Source organism: Triticum urartu, chromosome 7A (genome assembly GCF_056163025.1).
Source record: "Triticum urartu cultivar PI428250 chromosome 7A, HENAU_Tu73, whole genome shotgun sequence".
NCBI lineage: Eukaryota > Viridiplantae > Streptophyta > Magnoliopsida > Poales > Poaceae > Triticum > Triticum urartu.
Genome location: NC_141879.1, coordinates 432,960,835 through 432,968,594, shown reverse-complemented (window position 1 = coordinate 432,968,594; position 7,760 = coordinate 432,960,835). Strand labels below are relative to the sequence as shown.

The 7,760-nt window shown below is 45.2% G+C and overlaps 1 long non-coding RNA gene across 1 annotated transcript; it reads right to left on the bottom strand.

Annotated features, from left to right (window-relative positions):
• Positions 1-4,779: 4,779 nt before the first annotated feature.
• On the bottom strand, positions 4,780-7,352 carry LOC147959850 (uncharacterized). The gene is made up of 3 exons (XR_015611728.1): positions 6,961-7,352; positions 6,786-6,893; positions 4,780-5,061 (listed from the first exon to the last, which is right to left on the bottom strand). It is a non-coding gene; the product is annotated as an uncharacterized LOC147959850 (long non-coding RNA).
• Between the last annotated feature and the right edge of the window lie 408 nt (positions 7,353-7,760).

Here is a 7,760-nt window from a genome sequence, read left to right as displayed (position 1 = left end):
TCTAGAGATCTGGTAGAGCCCTAGCAGAGAGAGAGAGAGGCGACTGAACTCACCCAAACAGTTCATCGCACCGGCTCAAGAACACCTCTCGCGAGGCTGTTTTTCCCTTGTACTGTTCATCATCAGCCCCTGAGGCAATCCACCACACCACAGACTGGAGTAGGGTATTACACTAGAACGGTGGCCCGAACCAGTATAAACCTCGTGTCCCTTGTGTTGTTCGTTGTTTCCAGCTTAGATCACACGAGGAGATTGGACGTAGATCGGTAGGGGAGAGATCTCCGCGCGCACCCCAGTGTTCGAACCTCATAGGTCTGTCGGAACCCGAAATCCGACAATTGTATTGAGATCCAAAAAGAGAGAAGAAGCCATCTAGCTACTAGCTATGGACCCGTAGGTCTGAAGTAAACTACTCACACTTCATCGGAGGGGCTTGGATGATGATGTAGAAGCCCTCCGTGATCGATGCCCCCTCCGGTGGAGCTCTGGAATAGGCCCCAAGATGGGATCTCGTGGATACAGAAAGTTGCGGAGGTGGAATTAGGTTTTTGGCTCCGTCCCCGATCGTTTGGGGGTACGTAGGTATATATAGGAGGAAGAAGTACGTCGGTGGAGATTCGAGGGGCCCACGAGGTAGGGGGCGCGCCCTAGGGGGGCGCCCTCCACCCTCGTCACCGCCTCGTGGCTTTCTTGACGGAGGGTCCAAGTCTCCTGGATCCTATCTGATGAGAAAATCACGTTTCCGAAGATTTCATTCCGTTTGGACTCCGTTTGATATTCTGTTTCTCCAAAACACTGAAATAGGCAAAAAACAACAATTCTGGGCTGGGCCTCCGGTTAATAGGTTAGTCCCAAAAATAATATAAAAGTGGAAAATAAAGCCCAATATAGTCTAAAACGGTAGATAATATAGCATGGAGCAATCAAAAATTATAGATACGTTGGAGACATATCAGGGCACCACACACGACTTGGAACAATCAACTTGTGTGTCCTAGGGTGCCCCCTGCCCCCGTATATAAAGGAGCAAGGGGGAGGCCAGCCGGCCCTTGCAGGGCGTGCCAGGAGGAGTCCTCCTCCTCCTAGTAGGAGTAGGACTCCCCTTTCCTACTCCTACTAGGAGGGGGAAAGGAAAGAGGAGAGGGAGGAAAGGAGGAAAGGGGGGCCGCCCCCCGTAGTCCAATTCGGTTTGGGCTAGGGGGCCGCGCGCCCTGCCTCCTCTCTTCCATCACTTGGCCCATGAGGCCCAATACTTCTTCCCCGTATTGCCGTAACTCCCCGGTACTCCGAAAAATACCTGAATCATTCGGAACCTTTCCGATGTCCGAATATAGTCGTCCAATATATCGATCTTTACATCTCAACCATTTCGAGACTCCTCATCATGCCCCCGATCTCATCCGGGACTCCAAACTACCTTCGGTACATCAAATCACATAAACTCATAATACCGATTGTCACCAAACGTTAAGCGTGCGGACCCTACAGGTTCGAGAACTATGTAGACATGACCGAGACACGTCTCCGGTCAATAACCAATAGCGGAACCTGGATGTTCATATTGGCTCCTACATATTCTATGAAGATCTTTATCGGTCAAACCGCATAACAACATACGTTGTTCCCTTTATCATCGGTATATTACTTGCCCGAGATTCGATCGTCGGTATCTCAATACCTAGTTCAATCTCGTTACCGGTAAGCATCTTTACTCATTTATGCAATGCATCATCCCGCAACTAACTCATTAGTTGCATTGCTTGCAAGGCTTACAGTGATGTGCATTACCGAGAGGGCCCAGAGATACCTCTCCGACAATCAGAGTGACAAATCATAATCTCAATCTATGCCAACTCAACAAGTACCATCAGAGACACCTGTAGAGGACCTTTATAATCACCCAGTTACGTTGTAACATTTGGTAGCACACAAAGTGTTCCTCCAGTAATCGGGAGTTGCATAATCTCATAGTCATAGGAACATGTATAAGTCGTGAAGAAAGCAATACCAGTAAACTAAAACGATAAAGTGCTAAGCTAACAGAATGGGTCAAGTCAATCACATCATTCTCCTAATGATGTGATCCCATTTATCAAATGACAACTCATGTCTATGGTTAGGAAACATAACCAACTTTGATCAACGAGCTAGTCAAGTAGAGGCATACTAGTGACACTCTGTTTGTCTATGTATTCACACATGTATTATGTTTCCGGTTAATACAATTCTAGCATGAATAATAAACATTTATCATGAAGTAAGGAAATAAATAATAACTTTATTATTACCTCTAGGGAATATTTCCTTCACTTGGGAACCGCCACTAGTCTGTTTAGCATGGGAGATATTGATAACTGATGGACATCAAGTAAATGACAAGGGTGCATGTCTCAAAATAATCATTTATCTCTGTTGTAAAACTTGAGCTCTGGCACCTCTACAAATCATTGCTTCCCTCTGCGAAGGGACTATCTATTTACTGTCATGTTGTGTCATCACCTTCTAAAACAAGCGCAAGAAACTGAGAGAGCACAACTGTCATGATTTATGCATTGTGGGTAGCTAACGTTGGGTGCATCATGACTGGATCTTTTCTACCATGAGTTACAATGTTTAGCCGCTACTTGGACTTTGGAGGTGCTCTGCATTTATGTTTTGCGGTCTCAGAAAGGGCTAGCGAGATACCATTATTGTCATATTATATCATGGTTGTTTTGACAACGTGTTGCCGTTTGAGATGTCTTATTATTGCTTGCTAGCTGATTATGTCATTGATATGAGTTAATGTAATATTTAAGAGTTATTGTCCGCATGGTTAGTTATAATGTTGGCTGAAAACCTGGGTGATGTTTAAGCTTATTTATGCAAACAAGAGCAAAAGAGTTCATAATTTTTTTTCTTTTTCACTTTCAGTTTGTCAACTGAATTGCTTGAGGACAAGCAAATGTTTAAGCTTGGGGGAGTTGATACGTCTCCAACGTATCTACTTTTCCTAATGCTTTCCTCTTGTTTTGGACTCTAATTTGCATGATTTGAATGAAACTAACCCCAGACTGATGCTGTTTTCAGCAGAACTACTATGCAGTTGTTTTTATGCAGAAATAAAATTTCTCAAAATGGAACGAAACTTTGCAAGGAATTTTATATATTATATAAGAATTTCTGGAGCCAAGACCTACCGGAGAGGCCCCCATGGGTGGGCACAACCCACCAGGGCGCGCCCCCCTCTCCTTGCGCGCCCAGGTGGGTTGTCTCCACCTGGTGGCCCCGCAGACCTTGAAACCAACACTATAAAATCCTATTTTCGGAGAAAAAAATCAGGGAGAAAGAATTATCACGATCCACGAGACGGAGCCGCCGCCAAGCCCTGTTCTTCCTCGGGAGGGCAGATCTGGAGTCCGTTTGGGGCTCTGGAGAGGGGGATCTTCGTTCTTCGTCATCACCAACCCTTCTCCATCGCTAATTCTGTGATGCTCCCCACTTGGAGTGAGTAATTCCTTCGTCGACTCGCTGGTCGATGAGGAGTTGAATGAGATTCATCATGTAATCGAGTTAGTTTTGTTAGGGCTTGATCCCTAGTTATAGTCACCTACTACGTGTTATGATCCGGTAACCCCGGAGTGACAATAACCGGGACTTCTTCCGGTGATTACCGTAGTTTGAGGAGTTCATGTATTCACCATGTATTACTGCTTTATTCTGGTTCTCTATTAAAAGGAGGCCTTAATATCCCTTAGTTTCCAATATGGACCCCGCTGCCACAGGAGGGTAGGACAAAAGATGTCATGCAAGTTCTTTTAATAAATCATGTATGACTATTTACGGAATACATGCCTACATTATATCAATGAACTGGAGCTAGTGCCGTATCGCCCTAGGTTATAACTGTCTCATGATGAATATCATCCAACAAGTCACCGATCCAATGCCTACAAATTTATCTTATATTGTTTCTGCTAAGTTACTACTGCTATCATCACTGTTACACTTGCTACCAAATTACTGCTATCACTGTTACTATTACTATTGCTGCTGCTACTACTATCAAAACTATCAAACTACTTTGCTATTGATCACTTTGTGCAGATAATTAATCTCCAGGTGTGGTTGAATTGACAACTCAGCTGCTAATAACTTCAAGTATTCTTTCGCTCCCCTTGTGTCGAATCAGTAAATTTGGGTTGAATACTCTACCCTCGAAAACTGTTGCGACCCCCTATACTTGTGGGTTATCAATCTCCCACTTGGAACTAACATCCAGTTCGTATCTTGTCCGCTTTGGTTTTCATCACTTGCTTTGCACATCTCAATATTGCCAGAGTACTTGTTGCATCACTTGCCTTTCTTCCAACCACTTATTAAAGTCGTGATTGGTGTTACATTGGCCACATATATGCCTAGTTTACATGGTTCATTCCCATACACCACCATAAAAGGGGTTTTGCCCAAAGTACAGTGATAGGTAGAATTATATCAAAATGCCTCCAGCTATAGCCATTACTCTAGGTTTTTGGGCAGCTCTACACAACACCGAAGGCTAGTCTCAATGGATTGATTAACCCTTTCGGTCTATGTAACGTGCGATATATAGTACTAGTCCCAACAAAGACTTTGGAGTCCTTGCTAAGGCTAGAAGCGCATTGGTCGCCCCGATATATGACTTCATAATTTACACGTATTGTCATATGCCGGTGAACAAGGTGGACATCACAACAAATGCAATTGCGCATGAATAGAATAGTTTAAATACGAGTGAACGATAGGGGAAACATATGCCAATACATAATTTATCGCCATTCAGAGGTCAACAGGACCCAACGTTACATCACTTAGGCAGCAGAAGAAACACGGGTCCAAGTACGGACTAGAAGCTAATGTTGCCTAAGAGGCAAGATAAATAAATGGCGTCCACCCTGCAGTCCGAGACTGCCAACCGAGATCCCCAAGTCTACTCTTCATTGTACACATCATCAAACATAACATAGTACTAGCCACGGTCTTCATTGTAGCGAAACTGATGTCTGGGGAAATCAACCGAACCTTTCTCATTGGTACCTGCATCTGGTGTTGTTGTGACAAGGGTGAGTCTTTTGGAATCACCAAGTACATTACCAAGGGTACTAATACTACCAATACTCATGGGTTGGATACTGATAAGTGGTGAGATTGCAGCAAGCAACTAAGCAATGTAAACCAACTAGTCCTATGAATACTAGAACAAGATGAGACCATCCTACGCAAAAGGGGTACCAAGCTAGTTGATCACTAAGTGGTCCTGAACACCTGAGAATGAGTACAATCATCACCCCACCGTGTCTTCCTCTTCCTTGCATACCCATAAAAAGAGATAATCATGTACGCACACCTTGATCAAATTTTAGTTATTATTTCAAGTTGTCTATGACTCACGTAACAAATTTCCAAGTCATCCATAACTATGGACACGGCTTTCCAAATATTTAACCCTATAGGAATGCTCCAACTTCCCACTATAAGTTTTGCATGCATACCCCATTCCAACCGGTACATGGCCCTTAGAATCACTGTATAAGCACGAACGTGACCCGGAAGTTTAGAGGTAACAAGTTCCTCTAGCTAACATCAAACTAATCCATAAGACCTCCCGGTGGGTCGACATCCGAACCAGAGCCGATGTATCTATGGATCTGGTCCCAACTGGATGGGCTAAGGATACAGTAGCCAAACCTGACTTACCGTGGTGGCACCACATATTGCTCCGTGTAGACCAACGCTTTCGAGGCGTTGGCCCAAGTTGTTTCAAAAATACCCCGGATAACATCAACTCCCTATACAAGTTTATATTTTCAAATGTAGTACCAATGTTGGGTCCTCCAGAAGAATTCAATGGTAGATAAAGGAGTTCAGGGGGGCTATAAACCCCCCCCCCCCCCTCCACACACATGCACTAGGATACGATAATCAAGGAACATAATACCAGTTTTCTCGGTGCTTAAGGATGACCAGAGTACCCTTGGTAATGTACTTGGTGATTCCAAAAGACTCACCCTTGTCACAACAACACCAGATGCAGGTACCGATGAGAAAGGTTCGGTTGATTTCCCCGGACATCAGTTTCGCTACAATGAAGACCGTGGCTAGTACTATGTTATGTTTGATGACGTGTACAATGAAGAGTAGACTTGGGGATCTCGGTTGGCAGTCTTGGACTGCAGGGTGGACGCCATTTATTTATCTTGCCTCTTAGGACAAATAAGACACCACGTTCTTTCACATAAGCTCAAATAATATACATCGTACATCAGTAATACTTACAGCCGAGACTTAAAAATATTACGTTATACGCTTGAACTATGTATGTTGAACAGACACGTACACGATGCAAGAATAAAAAGTTGGCAAGAGCCAACTAAAAGAGAGAAAAAATAAGAAAAAAAATTAAGAGAGGAGTTTGGATTGGATAAAGAGGGCTGACAAGCAAACACAAAAGAGAAAAGGAAACTATACTGTGTATCCTAGCAAAAAATGGAAAAATATTGTGCGCAACTTTTAGCATCTGACCGTACAAGGTCAGCCATCAAGAAGACATACTCCCTCTGTTCCTTTATGTAAGGTGTATTATTTTCAGCATGATGATCAAAGCATATTTTTATCTCTACTACTAATAAACAATCAAGCGTAAACTTCTTTAAACGCACCTCATAAATATACACGAACCCATTACCACCGCAGGATTAGGGTCATTAAATTCAATCCAACCGCTAGCCTTGATCTAATACGTTTACTGTGTGCATTTAGTAATTTACCTTGACTGACCGTACTCCACCCTGCGTCCGCAACCTCTCTTCCGTGATTAGCGCTCACCTCTCCACTCAATCCACCGCTAACAAACTCCACGCCCGAGTCCTCCACCCCTACAATCACGCACGTTAGGCAACAAACAAGGAAAAGAAACTAGCGGTCATCAAGCAAGGAAACAACCCAGAGGATGAGGAGTCTTCATTCTCGACCGCTGCTGAGATGAATTTCTTCAGGAGGGCCGTCGGGGGGCGGGAGTGGAGCCACGGTGTTGGTGATGAACCGGAGCGTGTGGAGCTCGGCCCGCGACGGCATGGCCCTTGTCAACCAGCGACGACGGTGTTAGCGCTATTCCTAAACGTCCGAGCGGCGACGGCGGACGACTAATGGTTGTTGACGATGGCAGGCGACGGCGGCGTGCTCCGTCCGGCGGGGCCAGGCGGCGCGTGTGGCATCGCGGGGAGGCGGGCCTTTTATGAGGGTGGTCGAGGCAGTTCATGGTGGAACTCGGGCTCCGCGGACTGCGGGCATGGCATTGCCATGAAGGCAACGAGTCCTGGGCGTGCCTCGCGCGACGCAACGGGCGGCGGGTGGGATGCTGGGACGATGGCGGGAATGCGTATATGTGTGGCCAGGAGGCCGGGCTTGGCGCATCACCTGCGCATCTCTATCTCTACTACTAATAAACAATCAAGCGTAAACTTCTTTAAACGCACCTCATAAATATACACGAACCCATTACCACCGTAGGATTAGGGTCATTAAATTCAATCCAACCGCTAGCCTTGATCTAATACGTTTACTGTGTGCATTTAGCAATTTACCTTGACTGACCGTATTCCACCCCGCGCCCGCAACCTCTCTTCCGTGATTAGCGCTCACCTCTCCACTCAATCCACCGCATAACAAACTCCATGCCCGAGTCCTCCACCCCTACAATCACGCACGTTAGGCAACAAACAAGGAAAAAAAACTAGCGGCCA